Source organism: Rhinolophus ferrumequinum, chromosome 16, assembly GCF_004115265.2.
Source record: "Rhinolophus ferrumequinum isolate MPI-CBG mRhiFer1 chromosome 16, mRhiFer1_v1.p, whole genome shotgun sequence".
Classification (NCBI taxonomy): domain Eukaryota; kingdom Metazoa; phylum Chordata; class Mammalia; order Chiroptera; family Rhinolophidae; genus Rhinolophus; species Rhinolophus ferrumequinum.
Genome location: NC_046299.1, coordinates 31285216 through 31308293, shown reverse-complemented (window position 1 = coordinate 31308293; position 23078 = coordinate 31285216). Strand labels below are relative to the sequence as shown.

Below are 23078 nucleotides of genomic sequence, written 5' to 3'. Positions count from 1 at the left end.
GATAGAGATAAGGGATTTGATATTATTGCTCCAGGTGATGAATTGAATCCTTTAAAACTCTTTGAAAATCTTGCCTGAGCCAACGGGCAGTAGTGAAGGTAAAATAGGGTCAGCTCGTGGAATACCTTGTAATCCCATAATCAGAAACTTAAATATTATCTATAAGTTTGTGCTTCCCACATGTCTTACTTTTTTTGTAATGCATGTTACTAGCTAAACTGAAAAAAAAAATATGGTCAAATAAATGGAAAACACTGGACTTTTGATTAGCCTTTAATATATTAACGTGAATTTTGAATTTTCTATAATGAAAAAGACTAACTATGCCCCCTCTTGTGATTTTATTGTAAAAATAACCCATGAAATCCTTCATCTGTTATAAAGTATATTCCTTAATTATTATTCCACAGAAGACACTTTGGAAAAAGTCACAATAGACATGAGAGCCATTGCAAGGATTTCATGCAGAACAGATTTCCATTTTAGAAAAATCACTCAGGATGACAAGAAAGTGGATGGTTAAAGGAGAGAGAAGAGAAAGGGAAAGATCAAGAGTGGAAGTTAGGCAGTTTTTGTAAGAATTAGTCCAGTGATGATGCGTTCTAAATTAAGCCAGTATTAGCCACAGTGTGCATTCACAAAATAAACACATGTTCCTTAGATAAATTGAACAATATGCCCTTGGCTGAAAATAGCTAAATGAGGAAAAGAGCCATTTAGTGATTTCAGGCTATCGAGCCTGCCACAGCACTTGATGACAGCAGTCGCTAGACTGTGCTTGAGACTGTCTCCTTGGATTGTTAGTTATCAAACACATTTTATTCGTGACCAACTAGCCCCTCTGCGTATGAATCTCCTGTTTAAGGACATGTATTTTCCATAAAACATTTCCTTCAAACAAAAGTCAACCACTTCATCTGGGACTCAATCTGTTCCTTTGCTGCAGGGAAAACTGGCCATGTAGGACTTACTGAGAGACAGTATGTCAGGCTCTGATTTGATGACTTCCTATGGTATTTTCAAGGGTAATTTTGACCATATGTGATTGTTCTCCTTTGAAGATGACTTCAGTATCCAATCCCAGTGTAGGTTGCAACTGTGTTCACAGATAATCCCAAAGAGCAGATGTCAACCCTTTCTCTCTAAATCTAGGGGCTGGAATTTGGTAGGTTTTCTGGAAAAAAAATCTAAGCTGCTCAATTTTTAGATAATGAAACTGAAGTTCAGAGAGAGAAATTGACCTAGCCTGATCCTATATTGTAAAAATGAGAGGTAAACCAAAATGTTCTTATCTTTCTAGAAATTTTAATCTCTAGTGACTATAAATCTCTCTTAGAATATGCCTTAAGAAGATTTTATGAAAGCGCAAACAAATATTATGTTATTTTCTCTAAATTTCAAAAGGCAAGCAAACTTTCACTCTGTGGAATCTCATGGTACAAAAGTATATTACCTTCATGTGTATTCCCTACATATGTATTCCCTACATTTTTTAATACCTAATTTTTGTCTCTTACATAATAGAATAATTCAATACAAACAGAAAACATTTGCATCTGAGAAGATATTCATGATTTTACTTTTTTTCTAGAAATTGATCAGAAACATTAATTCTACCTCTAAATGTAAATAAGGGTGTTCCTCACTCCATAAACATATACACATCCCGCTTCACACCAGGAGCCAAGTCCTCAGCTCGATGGTGTCTTTTCAGCCCCCGTCCTATCTGGACATTTAATTGTAGCCAAACGTGTTTGTTTTTGGCTGGCTGGCTAGAATTCTAAGCCTTTTGGAGTACTGGCTAATAAAATTACAGAGCAGCCCTTACTCTTCTACAGTAGGAGTTCGTGATCAAGCATGAGAATAAATATAGCAAAGCATAGTAGGCTATGGGCTTGAGAGGACGAGACCAGCCAGGTCCCTCACTAACAGTGGCTTGGCCAGCCAGTTTAACATGTACCCTGTTTCCCCAAAAATAAGACCTAGCCGGACCATCAGCTCTAATGTGTCTTCTGGAGCAAAAATTAATATAAGACCCGGTATTATATATTATATTATATTATATTTTATTATATTATTATATTATATTATATATTATACTGGGTCTTATATAGTAAAATAAGACCGGGTCTTATATTAATTTTTGCTCCAAAAGATACATTAGAGCTGATTGTTCAGCTAGGTCTTATTTTCGGGGAAACACAGTAGTCTTCCACACCCCTCCTGAAGACAGGTGTTCATCAGAAGCAGAAGGCATTCTGGGAAACTGAAGAACAGCAGAGCAGCAGCTACTATGGTTAGATTGGGAAAAACAGTGTCATTCAGCGAATGCTGTGATGTTGAACATGATGGCTGGAAATTAGGACCAAGTGGACTACAGCAAAGGAGCCAAAAGGGGCAGGCAAACGCTGCTGTTCAAAAGCTGCTGATGACATTGTGATAGCACGAGTAATGCCAAGAGTATCATCTGCAGTAACCTAGTGGCCCACAAGGGTGATCTGCCGAGGAATAAGATCCCAAAGCCACTGTATAGAAGGAACATTAAAAGAACAAAGCTAAGCAACCAAACTTCCCCTTTCCTAGAAGCCTCAGAGTGCAGTGAAAGCACCCTGGAAAAAAAGGAAGTTATGGAACAACACAGCATAATCCCACCTGTGTTTTTTTTAAAAAATGTATGCATGCATTTGCAAGAATGAGAGAGTGTTTGTGTACACGTGCATATTAATAGATATATATGTCTGTATGAGCATAGAGAAATGTCTCTGAAAGCATACAACATTGACCAAATTGTTTTTTATACTTATCTCTGGTTGTCAAATAAGACAGGTGAAGGAGGGCACTCTCTCTTCTTAATTATCTGAAGGTTTGCAATCGATGGCAGTGGTGGCAGATGTCCCTTTCTTTTAGTATTTGTCCATATTTCTTTAAATATGTATACACATTTTTTTAAAAGTCCAACTTTATATTTTAAAATCCCATTTAGTTGTGGGAATTTTTAAAAAATCTCATCATAGTTGTTTCCTTTATTTTCCAACTCTGTAAAATGGGCATACCCTCTGACCAGTCAGAGATAGGAAGCTCAAATGAGCTCATGCTTCCAACAGTGTTCTGTAGGTGGGAAAGCAATACAATACAAATATGATATTGGCCTTTTTCTTTTTCTAACAGGGGATTGCACGAACGCCGTCACCCATTACCCCAAATTATGCAGTCAAGATTCCCACATTTGGGGAACTCATAGGGTTCAGCATACCAGCAGGGCAGCAGATGAACCTCGCCCTGGGAAAACCACCTTTGTGATCATGGTATCTCTCCTACCAGGTTAAGTGCCCCTTTTCTTTGATTTCTGTTGAGAAACCAAGACTATACTTGAAATACCCTTGTAGAAGGAGTGCCATTCCAAAAGGTAGAGAAAAGCTTTCCTTTTGCATTGGAAAATCAAGCCGTGCTTTTGAAGGCCCTATACCAGTGACCATCTGCGTGGATTTGGTCATGCCAAAGAACACTTCTATAATGTATTCACTGTAGGTTGCCACTTTCTCCCTCCCAACACTGAACTGAGGAGAATTTATTAAGTTGGTTAGCTGGTAGGTGGCCAAAATAACTTTATTTATCGCTTGACTTGCTTTCCTGTTCTTTTGTTACAGATTATCGCCCAGATGAGGAAGATAAATGAGAATAGTACCCTAAAAGATAAAACTGGGCTTTTACTTTCTTTCACATTTATAAGTGTTCTCCTAATATAATACTAAATATTCAACGAGAAAAACGTATCTTCTAGGAATCACATATCGGTCATGAAAATAAATACCAAAGCTTTATAAAAGAGGCTTTATAAAGTTTTACTCCCAGCATTCTCAGTAATGTGTGCTAAGGAGAATCCTTAAACTCCAGCCCATAGTAATGACCCCCCCAAAGAGCATTAGCTTTCAAATTTACTGTGCATGGGAATAATCTGGAGAGCTTCTTTAAAATGTAGATTCCTGAGCCTCACCCATAATTAGCAGGATTTAGGTTAGGTCTGGGGTGTGTCCCAGTAATCTGCATTTTAACCTATACCCCAGATGATTCTAATGCAAGTAATCTAAAAATTGAGGCTCCACTGCAGCGGCTTAGGGGATCTAGAATAAGATACAAATCCCAATCCTCATTTAAAAAAGACAATGGCCTTAGATGTTTCAAGCATTCACTCATTCATTCATTGATTTAACAGATATACATTGAATGCCTACATGTGTCAAGCACTAGGTAATAAGGATACTAACACATGGCAGCTTCTACCTGCAAGCAGTTTCTGATATACCTTTTAGGAGCTGAAACAAGTTTTTGTTGCTTTTCCCCCATTTATTTACTATGTGACCAATCAATATTCCTATTAGTATCATCTGGGATCATAAGGCAAAAGTTTCAAATATTTTCATATTTGGGGCAGAAATACTAAATGACAGTGGAGGAGCCACGAAGTCTGCAGATAACTTATGATGCAAGCTTTTTGTATCTGGTGGGAAACAGGAGGTTGGTAATGGGTATATAGATAACAGCAAAGCACCCTTTCTATTTGGTAGGATACATAAGTCCTCAATATGTCCATCTTGTTGGAAGGCTAAAATATATGTCTAGCACTTTGGATCTGAAGAATTGGCGCAAAGATAGGGAGTCTGTCATGATACTATTTGTTATGGGGAGTGTAGAGGATGTCCAGGATCAGTGCTGGGGATTAAGACCTCGTAGCAATGATGCACTGTGTTGGCAGTGCCTTCGGCAGCACCATAATCAGACTGCTTCTGGGTGTGAGGTGACTTCCTGCAGCTCCAGCCCACTCTCCAAGACTGGTTCTCCAACCTCATGATTAATTTTTTCCCATAAATTTCTTTTCTGCTTTAGTTGTTCAGGTCAGTTTCTGTTGCTTGCAATCCAGAATCCTGACTAATACCAAAGCTAGTATTAGACAGTATGTAACAAATAACACAGCCTCAGAGAAATGGCAGAGGAAAAACCTGAGATTGGACATACAGATAACGTGGGCCTGAAGTCAGGGAGAATCTCATTTGCATGAGAATCAGGAAGACCCCAGAATGTCATATGCCATTTCAATGATCATTCCTGTTTACTAGAATGAGGTAATGCCAAATGAGGACAAGTCTTTTTAGGGTCAAGTTGCCACTTCCATAGGAAAGTGAAAGGAATTCAGGAATCAAGGACTACAGAGTGCGATGTTGGTAGATCCCCTTCCTGAGCAGCTCAGGAAAAAAAGAATTACAATTCTCAAAATTCTCACATAAAGACACTGAATATAACTCAGGGACTGTTTATGACCAAGTTAGAAGAATCTTTTATCTGTTGTTGCAAGGTGACTCAGAATTCTATCTATAGAATTCTAGCTATTGAACTCTGTCTATTGAATTCACTGCCATTGTTCTGGGGATGGTGCTATTCCTGGGAATATACAGGAGGTTTGGAAAACCTTGGAGTACCCTGAATCTGGGGATCAATGCTACTGAGCATCGTCTGCCAGCCTTCCCCTGCCAATAAGGCCATCCTTCCTTCCTTAAAGATACTCTCTCCCCTCACTTGAGGGAATCACCTTCCCAGGGGAGCCAACTCTTCTCATGTTTCACTCTCTTTCCCTAATTATCTCCAAGGTCAAATCAGGGAAGAAGAGGAAAAGAAGGCTTCCTCTTCTAATACACAAACCTCTCTAATATTCCACTAATATCTGCTAGAATCTTGAAAATATGTGTGGAAATGGATACTAAGAGGGGTTGGTCAAGAATGGACCAACCTGAATTTATTGATATCAGTACCTGACATTCTACATCAAGCGTGCTAGTGAAACAGGTGAGGGGACTTCTAATTCTTTACTCAGCTGGTTAATAAAATCCTGAACAATACATGGTGTCCACAAGCTATTAATGTGAAATGCCATTAGTTCTTTGGACTAAGGTAGAGAAAGGAACACAAAGATTGAAAATAAGATTTCTGGAGTAGCTTTGTCATGTACAATCTGAGCAACCATATTTATTTCCCAGTTAAGCTCTCGGTAAGGGCTGGAAACTAACCGTTTCACCAATGTCCTGAGAAGTACAATGGCAAGCGGACTAGCAGCATATTTGAAGATGAAATAAAGGCTATAAAGGCACTAAAGATAAAATGAGCCCCTTGATTTCAACATGGATGAGAAAATTCTGAGGTGGAAAAAAACGAAGTAACATTAGGTAATAATAAAAGGCCGTGTCATATATCATTACCTGCCATCATAATCATAATGGTCTGATCCACAGAGATCTTAAACAATTTTTATTTGGTCATTGGATACCTAAATCTAAAATATATGTGGAGTCCACTAAGATCCTACTTGATTTGTATTGACAAGAACGGAAAACCAACTCACTTCAAAGCTAATGAACAGAAGCAATCTGATTGGAAGGCCTAGTGAGAGTCACAATCCCTTTTCTATTTCTCTGATTTGAATCAGTTCATAGACCCAGATCTCTTTGAAAATGAAGATGATATTACCTTAATAAAATTAAGGAAAGAACTTTGGGAGAGAGGCATTTAGAAGAAAAATTAGACCCATTTCAGGACCTTGGGAGATACAGGGGCTGAAGGAACAACATGAGACTTTGGGGTTATATTTTTATATTTATCATTTTCCCAGATAATAGTTTGGTTGTTCTGTTGCACATTGTTATACAAATGTTCTGGCATTAACATTTTAAACTGTTTTCCAAAGGTAAAAAAAAAAAAAAAAAGGCATTTGAAACCTTCAAATCTTGAGGACAAGCATATGGTATATTAGAATACCTATAAAATGGCCACTCTTTCTTTAACCATTTCATTATTTACCAGAAACGACCTTGTCTATAATTTAGAACTTTTTAGTTTTCTTTTTTGAATGATGTGGTTACTTAACTCATCTTTTCAAAGATTTTTTTCGAATGCCAGATGAGTCTGCATTTACAATCAGATTCTTACCTGTCTTCTCAGATGGAATGTTTCTCTTTGCATTTGGAGAAAATGTTAATTAACACATTAGGAATGTATTTGATACATTTAGTTGCAAATGCAAACAGTCTAATCTTCTATTCATTAGAGCCTTTTGTCTGAATCATTCAAATGAGTAACAGGTTATACTGAGACATCACCAAAATGATTCAGTTATCCTCAAAGTACTCCTTTTGTTTTTCTGGGAAGAGTTATGTATTATGAATTACTCAAATTGCATTTTCATTTCATCACCATGGTAACTACTATGGCAACACTGAAGGGATGGCCATGTTAATTACTTCACTGAACAAAAGATTCTGGCCAAATTTTCTGTGCTGAACTTAGCAGGGAATATTAACAGCATCTATAGGAACTATAGATTTCATCATCAGAGATTTTATACTTTGGGACTTTATATTGATGTTGGAGGAACATTAGGGAAGAAGCTGAGGTACACTGAGATGGCTGGGCTTAGTTTTCCCCTTTGGGTTTCCAATCCCTTTCTTTTTATCATTCATGTTAATCCTTTCCTAGGGGCGAGCACAACTGGAGGGTAGAAAAAAGAAAGTCATTTATCAAGTATCTACTATGTGCTAGGAGTTTTCTCTCTATGATCTGATTTAATCTTCCCCACAGTTCCACGGGTAAGTTTTTCTTACTACTGTTTTCCCTCTTGATAGATGGGAAAACCAAAGCTCAGAGAGAAATGAGTTCATACAGTCATTAACCTAATAAACAGTTATTGTTTCCTTTCAGCACGACCCGTTTTTAGTTAGGAATTTTTATGTTCAGACCATCCTATGTGGTTAATTTCGGTCTCTGAATTTGTAGGGCCCGACATGCCAGCCTCTCCTGAACTTGTCAGGTTTAGTATGTGGCCCCTTTTTTATCCACAGTTAGAATATAGCTGGGGATGGAGGCAGATCTTTCCATACCCACGAACTAAAAGGGGTATAGAACCTACTCTGCAAAGAAGCAGAATACATGATATAATATCATCTACTATGGGAACGCTTCTCTTCCAAAAGAAAATCCTTTTCTCCACCTTTCATGAGGGGCAAAGCCCTTCTCAAATGCAATGAAATCCAAGCGTTAAACTGCAAACAAAAATGTAACTTTCTTCTTCGTCTCTGCTTGCACCATATCCTCTGGTCATCTTCAATTTCTTTCCGTTTCTGGAATATATCCTATTCTCTCTTCCATCCTATTTATCTGTCTGGAACACTCTTCCTTGCTTCTCTTTGTTCCTTCTATACCTGGATATCTTCTACTAATCCTCCAGGTCTCAGCTTTCTGACATCCCTTTCTCTGTGTAAACCTGAGGCCCCAAAACTAGGTTAGGGGTCACACAGCACCTGTCACACTGGATCATCATTGCCAGTTTTCACTTGTCTGAATCGCTTACTAGATTGTCACTTGTCTGAGGGCAAGAGCTACATCCTTTCTTATTTACCATTGTAGCCCCAACACCTAAAGAGTACCAGATTCATTGTAATTGCTCATTAAATATTTGTTCAAAGAAAAGAAGAAAGAGAGGAAGGGACAAAAGGACAAAGATAGGAAGGAAGGCAAGGAGAGAGAGAGGGAGAGAGAAAGAAGAAATCCTCAGGGATGGCTCATTGTTCTTCCCTTACCTGTCTGCACAACTCCTCCCTCACCATCTCTGCTCCTCTGCTGCTCAATACTGTCTTATTTATTGCAATTTTCCTATCGTTTTTAGGAATTCCTCTAAAATTCTCCTTTGCAGTGCCAGGCAGAAAAGACAAATAAATGCAGCAGGTAGAGGGCCATTTACTCTTCATTTACAACAGCCTTAATGAGGGTGGCTTTGATCTCACAAATACTGGTGACTGATTTCTATCCATATCATCCAGAGCTGGATTTTTCCAAAACACTTTCTGTAAGTGTAAAATGGTGAAATAAGCCAATAGCTCTCAAGCTATTATGTCACATGCTCCAAAGTCAGACTTTCAAAAAATGTAACGAAGGTTTAATTTGAACATTGCTCTTCATTCCTTTGGTATACAGAGGAAACAACAGGCTGCAGAATAGCAGAAGGCAGGGAGAGAGACCAGAGAAACGCAGGAGAGAGAAAAACGAGTAAATAATCTTTGTCTTCTCACACAAAGCTAAGCAAAGATCATCCTACAATTATTATTAGAGAGCCAGCAGGTGGAGAGGTGGGAGTACAGCACTGGGAGCCAGCAGTCTTTTCCCACACTGTACGGACTTGCTTGGGCAAATTATATAACCTCTCTGAACCTCAGAATTTTACTTTTCCAAATGGGGGGAAGTATACCCACTCTCCTTATCTGGTTAGGTTTTTGCAAGTTTCAAAGGAAACAATCTATGCCAAAAGGATATACAATGTAAGCTATTCATACCTTTACACAAAAGGAGGCAGTTTTAAAGTCTTGCCACTCTTGGATTTCCAGTAAAAATTCAGGACAGAAAATAAACAAGAATATATTACTTATATTTCTTAAGAGCCATCCTGAAGTCATTGAAATGTACCTGTGTATATATTCTAATCAGTATTTATTGCTGAGCAGTATCTAACTCACAGTTGTCCTGGAGCCTGGCAGTGCTGTATAACTTCATACCAAGGACCAGATTAAGGGTTGGCTGGACTGGTGTGAAGGGAAGGGGAGTTAGCTGCACAGCATTGGAATTCAAATCGGGGTGATGTCTGCAAAGAGAGTACAGCTTTGGATCTCTTCCATTTCCTATTTCTCCTGTAAGTATCTCCTTCAACTTCCATATTGTACTAACGTTCCTCTCTGAGCAAGTGCCTACTTCCTCTGAAATGTTACAGTCCAGTGCTTGCACCAAGGGTTCTCTTTAGCTTTGAGAGATGTAGCTACTCAAAGAACTTAATTAAGTTTCCAATGCATGTCTAGCAGTATACTGAGTGCTCCATAAAATGAAAGGAAAAATCCTCAAGAAGTTTATAATCTGGAGATGGAGTTCATATGCATGTAGATGACACAATGAGATAGTATAGCAGAGCATAGTTTCTGCCCATGTGCAATTTAAAACCTCTAGACTTTCTAACAGCATGCAGAGTATTGCAATTGAAGCACCCATTTTCAATGGCATTCCTACTTTGCATAGAAAGAATATTGACATTCTGTGGGTAAAAATTCAGATTTTATTTTCAGTACAAACAAAACCACCAGAAAACGATAGTCAACACACAAATCACACATTCCATTAGTTTAATCAAAATTAATGACTGCTATATTCATCTTATATTTCTAAATTGATTTTAATAAAGTTTAATTACTCATAGTGTGCTATATACCGTGTCAGAAGATTCCAACTATTTTCTGATATATTTTCATTACAATAATATAGTTTCATTAAATAGATCCAGCATTATTTAAATCTCTATACACAAACTAAGACCCAAATGATATGAAACATTACCAGTTTCCCTAGGTTTATACCAAACTACATCTACCTAATTAACTATGACCTGTGTGTGTGTGTGTGTGTGGGTGTGGGTGTGGGTGTATGGGGGTGTGTGTGTGTGTATACTTCCTGTGATATATATATTATATATATATAACTGATATATATATATATAACTTCCTGTGATCTATATATATATATTACTTCCTGTGATAAATATATATATATGTGTGTGTGTGTGTGTGTGTATATATATATATATATTACTTCCTGTGATCATTGACTCATTCATTTATCCATCCATCCATCCACTCATCCATTCATTTATCCATCATGGAAGAATCTTGAAATAGAGAAAGAACAGGTATTTAGAACTGGACAGATCTGATAGATCTGGGCTTGAATTCAAACTCTACCATTTAATTCTAATGATGTCTCTGGGCCTCAGTTTCTCATTGTAAAATAGAAATGAATATATAAAATACCTACGAAATAAGTTATTGCAGCATTATAGAATGTAATATTTGAGGTAGGAACAGTTCTTTAAGTTTATAATTACATAATCTTGGTTGAGACAATTAAAAGTAAAGCAATTATTAACCTTATACTGAGGAATTCCTTCTGAAAAATAGTGATATAACCACATATCCTCCATTAAAAGAAGAAAAATACATGCTATGTTAATTGTCAGGGTTCAAAGAACGAGTGTTTTGATTTCCCACATACTGTGGATCACAGATAATTTTAGCCTGGTCAGCACAATCTCGCTAGACATTCTGATTTCTAGTTTGCCAAATCACATATTCCTAAGTAAATTAAAATAGTTGAAAACTAAGTCCCTATTTTTAAAATAGGAACTTTTAGGCACCATTGAGAAGCTAACCTTGCTCTGGCAGAGCAGCTGGAGAGTGTGCTGTCTTAGTGCAGGTCTTTTTGCTCATCTGGTGCTTTGAGAACCAATTCTGACTTCTCCTTTGAGAAAAAGCAAATTAATGAAAATATTGGTATTCAGAAGTAACCAAGTCTCAATCTAAGAGGAGTTATCAGCATCCACTCTGTGACCAGCTCTGTCCACCCTATGAAAGCCAAAGGCAATTGATGCCATTTCTACTTTGTATTTTCTGTACCAGAACCCAAATAAATAGACCTTTTCCTGGTATTAACAGATATTTAACTCAGTTCAAACATGTGATGGATACAGGAGAATAGAAACTGGCCTATATAAGTGTCTTGGGTTAAACTCAGAAGACATTTCTGAAAAAAGGAAAAAGTAATGTGCCTTAAAGAATGCCTGGTGCATAACAGGAACACGGCAGAGAGTTTCATTCCCCAAACTTTGACTGAGCCCCGATTGTATGCCAGGTATCAGCCATCCTTGACCAAATAAAACTAGGTTCCTGTTCTCAAGGGATCTATAACTGTGTGCTAGAGGAATTCACTGAAAGATATAAATAACATGAGTTTGATAGGTGTAATAATAAAGGCACAATATACTGTGGATTCAAACAGAAGGGAAGAACCTCCTCAGCTGACAGGGCACAGAGAGTTTCACTTAAGAGAGTGTGCTATTCTAAGGACCTTGAATAACAGAGATTTTTTTGAGACTTCAATCCATGCCTTTCTTGTATTTGACCCCAATATACTGTGTGGGTCTGGGTATCTCTTCCTCTCAGTAAAGCAGAATTTGGTAGCAATACAATATCACAAATCCTGGTTTTGATATCTTCCAAGTTGTTCCCATTTATTCATTTAATCATTGATTTGTTCTCTCATCTCTTTATCAAATATTTACAGAGTAATTACAATATGCTAGGCACTCTGTAATCAGCATTAATAATAAAACAGATATTTAGTCTATTCTTGTGGAGTTTATGATAGATAATAACAAGTAAACAAATAACTCAAGAATTGGAAATAATTTAACAATAAAAATCCATAAGCATGCTTTTGCAGATTATAATACACTCTGTGGAGGAAAAGAAAAGAGGGTATACCTACTTTAGGTATTAGCAGAGACCTGTCCAGGAGCTAATTAATGTTCATTGAAGTGTGAAGGCAGAGAAGCAATGAGGAGTGAGAAGAGTGGGCACAGAAGTGGCAGTGAAAGCATTTCATGGAGAAGGAAGAGCATGTGCTAAGTCTCTGAGGTGGGAAAAAGCTTGGCATGCTCAAGCTCTTGTAAGGCAGCCTTTGAGGGTGCAGATGAAGTTTGTTAAGGAGAAGGCGACACAAAACCCTTCCTCAGAATCTATTTACATTCATTTCAAAATGTCCTCTATTTAGGTCAAGATGATGGAGTAGGTAAATTCTGTGCTTACCTACTTTCACAACAACATCAAAACTACAATTAAACTATAGAACAACCATCACTGAGAATCACCTGAGTCTAGCTGAACTGAAGCCCTATAACTAAGGACATACAGAAGAAGCCACCTCGAGACTGGTAGGAGGGGTGAATACACGCAACGGACTGGTCCCACCTCTGTGTGTGACCATTAGAAATCAGGAGAGATATCTTGGCTGTGGAGGAGTACCCCCAGAAGAATGAGGGGTCCCAGCCTCATTCCAGGCTCCCCAGACCAGGGTTTCAGTGCCAGGAAGAGAAATCCCCATAACTTCTGGTTGTGAAAACCAGCAGGGATTGTGGCTGAGTGAGACTAGGATGGCTTCAATCCCAGGCGCTCCTCTTAAAGGGCCTGAAAACAGACTTACTGATGGAATCACTCGCTCTGAGCTCCAGTGCTGGGGCAGCAGATTGAAAGGTGCCAAGGACATAGGGGGAGGAACTGAGTTGACTGGCTTCAGGGCAGGGGCTGGAGGGGAGGCTTTCTCCTGGATGGAGGAGCTAGCAGAAGCCATCTTTTCTTTGTTGAGCCCTCCCCCCTCCCAGCATACAGATGCAGGCAGCCACTATATCTGAGTCTCTATCAAACTGGCTAACACAGTTCGTTTACCTCGCCCTGGTAAATCTGATACTCCACCCCACCCAACATTCAAGCACACCCAAGCTTCTTCCAGTAGGTTTTCCATACAAATGGCCTGCCTTGGCTCATGCTGCACACTTTCCTAAAATCTCTCAGAGGTTCACAAAAACCAAACAAGCAGCATCTTGTTTCAGTGTGTCCTGTACCTCTGGCTGAGTAGCCCTAAGCTCGGCACTAGCAACAGCTGGCCTCAGTTCACAACTTGGCCTCTTAAGGTACCTCCAAGAACAACGCAGGTAACAGCCATCAGCAGACTGCTTTGTGGGTCATACCAGGTGACTCCAGGTAGGTCACAGGGTGTGGCTGAACTTGGCCTGTGGTAAGTCCCCTCCCTGGAGGTCCTGGGCTGGCACACCCACTGGCCAACTTCAGACCAAGCCAGAGCCTCACCTGGCCACCTCCAAGGATGACACATCCAAAGGACAGACTGGGCAGGCACCAGAGCCCTGCTAAAGTGAATCCTGCTCCATAGGGTCAGCCCCTGTACCACAATTCCTCCACTCTAGTCACAGCCAGTTCTCACAACCACAAGGGTCAATTCCTCCCATTGATGTGCAAACAGCAACCAAGGCTCCACTAAAATAGAAGGGACACAGCTGGAGCACCTGGCTCAGGTGATGAAGGAGACTGTGTACCCGTGCCCCACAGAACACCTACATAAGGCCACTCTGCTAAGACCGGGAGGCATAGCAGCCATACATAAAACAGAAACAAACACAGGGAGGCAGCCAAAATGCGGAGACAAAAAAACATGTCCCAAATGAAACAACAGAAGAAGAACTAAAAGAAAATGGAGACAAGCAATCTACTTGATGCAGAGTTCAAAACACTGATGCTCAGTGATTTCAGGGAGAACTTCAACAAAGAGAAAAGAAACATAAAAATGGAGATAGAAAACATTAAAAAAAGAAAAAAAAAGCCAGTCAGAAATAAAGAGTGCAATACCTGAAATGAAGAATACAGTAGAGGAAATCAACAGATTAGATGAAGCAAAGGATCAAATCAGTGATTTAGAAGATAAGACAGCAATCATAACAGCAAAAAGAAAAAGGAATAAAAAAAATGAGGACAGTCTGAGGGGCCTCTGGGACAACATCAAGCGTACCAACATTCACATCATAGAGGTACCAGAAGGAGAAGAGAGAGAGCAAGGAATTGAAAACCTATCTGAAGAAATAATGATGGAAAAGTTCACAAACCTGGTGAAAGAAATGGATATTCAAGCCCAGGAAGTGCAGAGAGTTCCATACAGGATGAACCCAAAGAGTCCAACACTAAGACATATATAGTTAAAATGCCAAAAGTTAAAGACAAAGAAAAAATTTCAAAGTAGAAAGGGAAAAGCAGTTAGTTACCTACAAGAGAACTTCCATAAGATTGTCAGCTGCTTTCTCAACAAAAACTTTGCAGGCCAGAAGACAGTGACACAAAATATTCAAAATCATGAAAAGCAAGGACATATAACCAAGATTACTCTACCCAGCAAAGCTTTCGTTCAGAATTGATTGATAGATAAAGAGCTTCCCAGACAAGAAAAACCTAAAGGAGTTCAACACCAAACCAGTATCACAAGGAATGTTAGAGGGACTTCTTAAGACCAAAAAAAAAAAAATCAAAACTATGAATAATAAAATGGTAATAACTATGTATCTATCAACAATTACTTTAAAAATAAATGGATTAAATGTTCCAATCAAAAGACATAGGGTACTTGAGTGGATAAGAAAACAAGACCATACATATGCTGCCTATGAGAGACTCACTTCAGATCAAAAGACATACAAAGGCTTAATGTAAAGAGATGGAAAAAGTATTTCATGAAAATGGAAATGAAAACAAAAACAAAAAAACAAACAAAATGCTGGGGTAACAATACTTATACCAGACAAAATAGACTTTAAAACAAAGAAGACAAACAAGAGAAAGAAGGACCTAGTAATCCCACTTCTGGGTATTTATCCAAAGAAACCCAAAACACTACTGCGAGAGTACGTGTGCATCCATATGTTCAATGTAGCATTATTTACCATAGCCAAGATATGAAGGCAACCTGGGTGTCACTGCATGGATGAATGGACATCCATTCATGTAATATCCATGATATTCCTCAGCCAGAAAAGAATGAAATCTTGCCATCTGTAACATGGATAGACCCAGAGGGTATTGTGTTGAGTGTAGTACGTCAGACAGATAAAAACAGATGTAATGTGATTTCATTTATATTTCAAATCTGAAGAACAAAACAAACAAACAAAACAGAAATAAACTCATAGATACAGAGAACAAATTGATAGTTGCCAGATGAGAGGAGGACTGGGGATATGAGTGACAAAGGGGAAGCGACTAAAAAGTACAAACTGGTTGTTACAAAGTAGTCATGGGCATGTAGAGTATAGCATAAGGAATATAGTCTATAATATTATAATAACTATGTATGGTGTCAGGTGGGTACTAGATTTATGGGGGTGATAGATGGGAGGGTGTTAGGGGCCAGGATGAAATAGGTGACGGCATTAAGAAGTACAAATTGGTAGTTACAAAATAGTCGTGAAGATGTAAAGTAAAACAGGGAATATAGCCAATAATATGGTAATAATTGTGTATAGTGCCAGGTGGGTACTAAACTAGTCGGGGATCACTTCGTAAATTATATAAATATCTAACCACTATGCTGTACACCTGAAAGCAAATATAAAATAATATCGAATGTCAACTGTAATTGAAAAATTTAAAAAGGGGGAAAAGGGAATATGAGTTCAAATTTCCAGGTATAAAACAAATAAGTCATGAAGATATAATGTACAGCATGGGGAATATAATCAGTAATAGTGTAATATAAATAGCATAGTACGGTGTCAGATGGTTGCTGGACTTATCATGGTGATTACTTCTTTAGGTATTTAAATGTCAAATAACTATGGTATACGCCTGAAACTAATATAATACTGTATGTTAGCTATATTTTAATAAACGTCTTTTAAAAAAATGTCCTCTACTCAGCGCAAGTGAGAGTAATACCGAGTTACTAAAATAATGTGAACAGGGATGGGGTATATCCCCTCTCTCATCTATGACTCCTCTCCCTCATTCACTCTGGCTCTGCTGTTCCCTAAGCTCACCAGGCTGGTGGTGCCTCAAAGCCTTTACATCTGCTCCTGACTCTGTTGGAATGATTTTTTTAAATTAGTTTCAGGTGTACAAAACAATGTAATAGTTAGACATTTATCATTTATATCCCTCACAAAGTGTAACGCCCCACCCCCAATCTACTACCCCTCTGACATGGCATACAGCTATCACTGGAATGTTGTTTTTTTTTGCCCAAATCACCCTGTGTCTTAGTCCCTCTCCTCATCCTTGCCTTCTCAATGAGGCCTTCTCCACCCATCCCATCTAAAACTGCATCTCTCCCGATCCTCCCCATAAATGTTGTATTTTTCTCCCTTGCACTTATCTTCTTCTAAAGAGCAAAAAAAGTCCTTGTTTTTTTCTGCTTAGTCTCTTCGTCCTCTAGACTACAAGCTCGATGAAGGCAGAGTTTTTTCTCTGTTTTCTTCACTGCTATATCCCTGGCTTCCAGAATAACGTCATAGTAAGCCTTCAAAGATATTTGTTAAAAGCATTTCATTTAATCCTCACAAGGCAGGATGAAATGACTAGCTAAGAGGGAAGATGAATAAGCTTTTATAAAGTTACAAAAATCATTTCATTGACAAGTTAAAAATCTTGTACAGATGAAGGCAATAAATACAAAATAAACTCAAACACTGTATTAATACGTTTTACACCTTTTTCCATCTCATGAAATGAAAATCAGTGACATAATTTATTGAAAGCAGTATTTTTTCTTACTATGAATCGTATTATTTGCACTGTGACAATGTTATTTCCATTGATTGTGTTTCAATTTGAAATTCAAAAATAGAGTATCAAAATCAAAGGTTCTCTGTGAGATTCAATTCTCTTCTTAAAATTGGTGTTTCTTGTCTTCTCGTATTGTGCTGCAAAGCGTACATTTTAATGAAGTACATATTCAAAGTACACAGAGAAATTGATCTTAAAAGTATATTTCATTTTGCTGTCATTTTAAATTTAAAAAGCGGAACACTAGCAGAGAGGATTTTCGGTTTTTTGGTCTGTTTTTCTACTCTCTCGAGGAGATAAAGTGTACCATAGAGCAAAACCAAAAAGAAAGAAAGAAACAAACAAAAAACACAACTAGCCAGACAGATGTCTCCTTGCTAAACTTACGATGTTTAAACTTCCCATTTTGGTACTTATTTGAACTTGATGTCTTTAGCCAGAAGCCTCTCAGGCTATGGGATGGCTGAGAAGATTATATGCTAGCATACCTCTGTGTGGTCCTCTTAATTAACTACTTGTCTTTGATAATATAAGGTGTTACTTTCATTCTCCTGTTGAACTCTAGACTCCCTTCTCCATGAGAAGGCTGTACTTTTCACTCTCAGAACATAAATCCTCAAGCTGGCTCTAGTTCTATCGAGCCGGATTTTAAAAGACTCTTTGCAGAATGTAACTGGAGGGGTCAGGATGTCACTCCAGGCAAGTCAGCTAAGACAGGGGGTGCACAGAGGTGGGATCTTGGGTCTAGAGAGTAAAAGAGTGAACAAGAGCAACAGCGGGGGGCAGAGAGAGTGACCCATGTCCAGGGAAAGAGGCCATGTGCCTTTGCCCTTGATGTCTGAGGCATTCTGCTGTATGGAAGCAAACAGGCAGAGGATTTTCTGGACCCAACCTCTGCTACTGACATTCCCTTGGCGTACAAAAAAATTTCTGGGTGAACGAGGTACTGGCTTAGATTTAAAGGATGGAAGAAGGTGATCATATGGGGCTTGGTGGCCCCAAATCAGGGAATAGCAGCTTTCAGAGCTACTGCATGTGTCCTTCTAGAAAAACTATTAGACTGTATCAGAATGACAGAAATTAATCTGTAAAATTCTAATGTTAGCATTGCTTCACAATCTGATAAAAATTCTAGCAACGTGATGCTTTTTGTGTGTGTAACAATCACTTTTCCAGTATATAAATATTCTGGTAGCTCTCTCTTCATGTGAACTCTTCCCAAGTGATACACAACTCAATACCTTACACCCTTGATACACGCCCATTGATCAATGCATAAGTGAACGAAGGCATGAACAACAAAGGAATATCTCTCTCTCAGCAAGTATTAGCATTTCACTCTGAAAAGCAAGTAATGAAGCTTTCCAAGAGAGCCTTCTACAACTTGGTTTTTCTAAAGGCTTTTGGTACAAAGGTTCTTAAAGAAATTAGACATTACAACATATTTTTAAAAATAAAACAGAACAATAATCAAATAACAATAATTTTCTTTCCTTCCTTATTACCAAATATACTTAAAATACAATTTCTAATCTTACATAAACAATGTGGACTTGAATACATAGCAGAGAAAGTTCACTGTGTGCAGAGTTGCCTCTTGGCTAATTTTAGTTTTCTTCATCATATAGTAGCCTCCATATAGGTATGAGAGGAACCTACTCACCTCTATCCCCCTTTTCCTGCTCTACCTCTTATAGTAGATGAAGGTAGCACTTCAGAGCGGGGATTAAGGAGGTTTAGTCCTAGCCAGGCTGCTCTGGATCCATGCCTTTGAATAAATCGCTTACTATCTCTGGGAGTCTAACTTTCCTCACTCCTAAAATGACAGGAAGAAGGCCTGCCCTGCTCATCACCCAGATGATGTGGAAAGTGCTTTGCAAATGCTGAAGAGCAATAAAAATGTAAAATGGTCACATGAAGTGTCACCAAGAGAAGCCCCTTAGAGTGACTCTTCAGCTACAAGCCTCTAGCAACTTCCAACTGGAGGGTGAGGAAATTCCTAGGGAAATGGGTCTCCACTGGGAACAAAAGGCACTAAATGACCAGTGCCTGCTGTGTCACAACAGAGCTGACCAAAAGGATTTATTTCAGAAAAATCAGTGTTGAAAATCCCACCAGACCTGCCTATGTAAAGAAGGCTGAGGACAGGGAATACCCCCAAGCTGAGATCATGAAGTAGTAACTTTTAGGGGACACATCTCTTATGGGGTGAGTTGTGTCCACCCCCCGCCCCCAAACACACACACACAATTCATGTTTAAATTCCAACCCCCAGGACTTCAGAATGTGACTGTATTTGGTGGTAGGGTCTGCAAAGAGACAATTAAGTTGACATGAAGGCTTTACGGTGGGCCCTAACACAATTACTGGTGTCCTTAGGAGAAGAGATTAGGACACAGACAGGTACAGAGATAAGACCATGTGAGGACACAAGCAGAAGGCCAACAACAAGCCAACGAGAGAGGCCTCAAAAGAAACCAACCCTGATTACACCTTGATCTTGGACTTCTAGCCTTCAGGACTGTGAGAAAATAAATTTCTGTTGTTCCAGCCACCCAGTCTGTGGTACTTTGTTACGGCAGGCTTAGTAGACTAATACACTATGCCTTCATCTTTTTCTCCCCTCAGGAGAAGGGGAGACATGGAACTTGGCATTCCTTTGTTCCTCACAGAGTGTGCCCAATCTCTCCCCCACTAGGTAGGGTCACTGGTCACTGGCCTGAAGGTTGTTGTCACTCAATCTGCAGGGTACTGGATTATTTGATGCTGCCAGGGTAAGAAAGGGTGAATGCAGAGGGTGAAGCTGGGAGGGAACCATTCACCACTGGTGTGGGAGAACACTGGAGTCTCCCATTATGGGCCAAATGGATGCTGCACAAAGTAGCTGGCTTCCCCTAAGAGGCCTCTCACTAGAGCAAGAGGACCCCAGCATCAACAGGCTCTAGGAAAGATTCACCATTTGGGAGGCTGAGGTTTATCAAGAAGCCCAACCTTGGCAGACATCCATGCCAGGGAACAGTACAGGAAAACGCTCTCACCTGGAGGAGCCCCTGAACAAGCCATAAATAAACTGTCCTCAGCGATCCATCATTCAGACATGGGTGGCGCAATGAGAACAAACAGCCAGTTAGGAATAGATATAAAAGCCTTAGCAACCCACGGAAAGGGGATGATGAACTTGCCACCGTGTTGGCTATGGGAGAGACAAGGTCTGTTTCCTCCTATCATCAGGGAACATGTTTGAAAAGGGCAGGCTATTTCCTACTAATAATTTTTACAACAATTTTGATATGTGGAGAGTTTTCTCTACCATCAAGCACTTCTTTTGGATACCAGTTGGCTGTCCTATAATTCAACTCAATTCTGACACTATCTTTCCAGAAATGGTGTCAGATCCCACAAGTTAATGTCTCAGTCCCACAAAATTGCACCCCGTCTCCTTCACTTGTCAATCATAAGTTCAAGTTGTGACCTGTGCTTCAGACCAACCAGCTGTAGATCAGAGGTTCTCATGACCCCCTATTTGGGTTGATTAATTTGCTGGAGCAGCTCACAGAGCTCAGAGAAACATTTCAGTTAAGAGCCAGATGGAAGAGATGCATAAGGCAAGGTACGGGGAAAGGGTGGGGAGCTTCCATGCTCTCTGAGCACAACACTCTCCCCAAATCTCCATGTGTTCACCAAACGCAAGCTTTTCGAACACTGTCCTTTTGGGTTTTTAGGGAGGCTTCATTCATCACATAGGCACAATTGATTAAATCATTGGCCATTGGTGGTTGAACTCAATCTTCAGCACCTCTCTACTCCCAGGAGACCCTGGGTGGACTGAAAGTTCTCATTCTCTAATCACATGTTTGGCTTCCTTTGCAACCAGCCTCCATTCTTTGGTTACCTTGGGGCTTTCCAAAAGTCAATCATTAACATAATAAAAGATGTCTTTATAGTTCTCATCACTTAGGAAATTCCAAGGATTTTAGGAGCTCTGTGCCAGAAACAAGGACATTGACCAAACATATATTTCTTATTAGAAATCACAGTATATCACACCTTCCGTAACCACACCTTTCCCCAAGTGTCCCCAATCAGCTCTGCATTCCAAGTGAGGCCCAGGAAAGGACAAATGGAAATATTTTGTAAGAAGATTGTATACAGAAATCAGCGGACTAGCCTAAATTTTAAACCACGGTGAAAAAGGAAACACAAGGTTTTTTCCTACTCAGAACAGGAAATTTGGTTTTGAGACTCAAGGGAATTGCACGTTGTGTGTATCTGCTGGGAAGTTCCTCCGCCAAGCACCACCCAGATGAAGTGTAGCAGAGTCGCTTGGCAGGTATTCACTCAAACCTAGTGAATCCTCTTCCTTCTCAGTATTTTTTCAAAATTTTAAATCCACTTCACTCTTATAATCCGACTCCTACATTTTAATCTCACCTATGTAACCGATGGACAGTGTCATTCTGAGCAAGTCAGTTATCCTCTCCGATATTGCCCCTTCTGTAAAATGGGGATAACAATACCAGTTTGCAGGGTGGTCCTAAAGAATAAGTTGATATAGAGCATGTAAGTTCAAGTCTGAACATGCTGCTACTGTTGAAGAACAAAATTGAACGGAGTAACTTTGAAGATCTAATTCATGAATCAGGCAGCACCCCATCTAGCAAGTAGGATGCTCTGAGGGGTTGTGTAAAAGGAAAAGTTTTTATAGGAAGAAAGGTGTAACAGGGGCGATATTAGCAAAAGAAAAGGAAGGATTATTTTTAGACCAGCACATTTTCTTTTGGGGGAAGGAACTGGCAAAGGTTTTATCATGCAAATTGCCTCTTCTTTCTATGGCAGGTGTGGGGGGTGGAGAGTGCCCATGTGACAGATTACTTTATTGGTGTTGACAAGAAAATTCCAGACTGGTTGATTAAGATTCTATTGCTGGGAGAGGTTGAAACTGCAATTAAATCAGATATTAAATCTAGGTTTGGTATCATGGGCTTTTAGCACGAGTTATACCATTTTGGGCCTCTGGTTTTCTCTTTAACGCTACATAATTGATAAATGATAGTTACTATTATTATTATTATTCCTCATAACAATAATTACATGAGTAAATTCTACATTCTAGGAACACTAATCTATCACTGTTATCAAAACAGGGATAATTCTGTCTCCATGCAAGCTCTTTGTCTAGAAAACACCATGGCACTCACCCCAAAACACACATCTTGGAGTCCACATCAAATGCCACCTCCTCTGTGAAAACTTTTTTAACTCCAACTTTGTGCCCCTTTCATCCTCTTACCAACACAACAGAAGAAACCTTCTCTCCCATTGTGTTCTGTTCAATCTGCTGGAAAAGTACTTACACATTAGTTTTTCCAGCTAAACCACAGCCCTCAAAGGGCTAGGACTATAGTTTACTCAGTTTTGTACCTGATAGAAGTACATACTCACTATTCATTACCTTTAATAAGATGGTTGGCCACTGTATTCTCACCCACAAGTGAGGTGTTGGGCTGGAAGATGTTCTGTGGCAGTTGTGTCAAAATCATCTGAAGAGCTTGTTAAAATGCAGATTCCTGGGCTGCACCCTGAGTGAGCCTGACTCAGCCAGTTAGGGGTGGGCATCCAGGACTTTGTAACAATCACCTGCCCCTCTACAAGTTGATTACTCTGTAAGTGATCCACCCATGGTCTACTCTAGCCTTAGATTCTGTGATTACACCAGTCACATAACTGCTATATGAATGTGCCCTTCGCTCATTTCCCAACTCAACTCTTCAGCCTGCTTTTGATGATGGGAGAAGAAGAAAAGGCTTTGCTCCTTTGCTTTCAATGTAA

At 39.3% G+C, this 23078-nt stretch overlaps 1 non-coding gene across 1 annotated transcript; it reads right to left on the bottom strand.

Annotated features, from left to right (window-relative positions):
- Window positions 1-3165: 3165 nt before the first annotated feature.
- On the bottom strand, window positions 3166-3330 carry LOC117036481 (U1 spliceosomal RNA). Its single transcript, XR_004425380.1, has one exon. It is a non-coding gene; the product is annotated as a U1 spliceosomal RNA (small nuclear RNA).
- Window positions 3331-23078: the final 19748 nt, after the last annotated feature.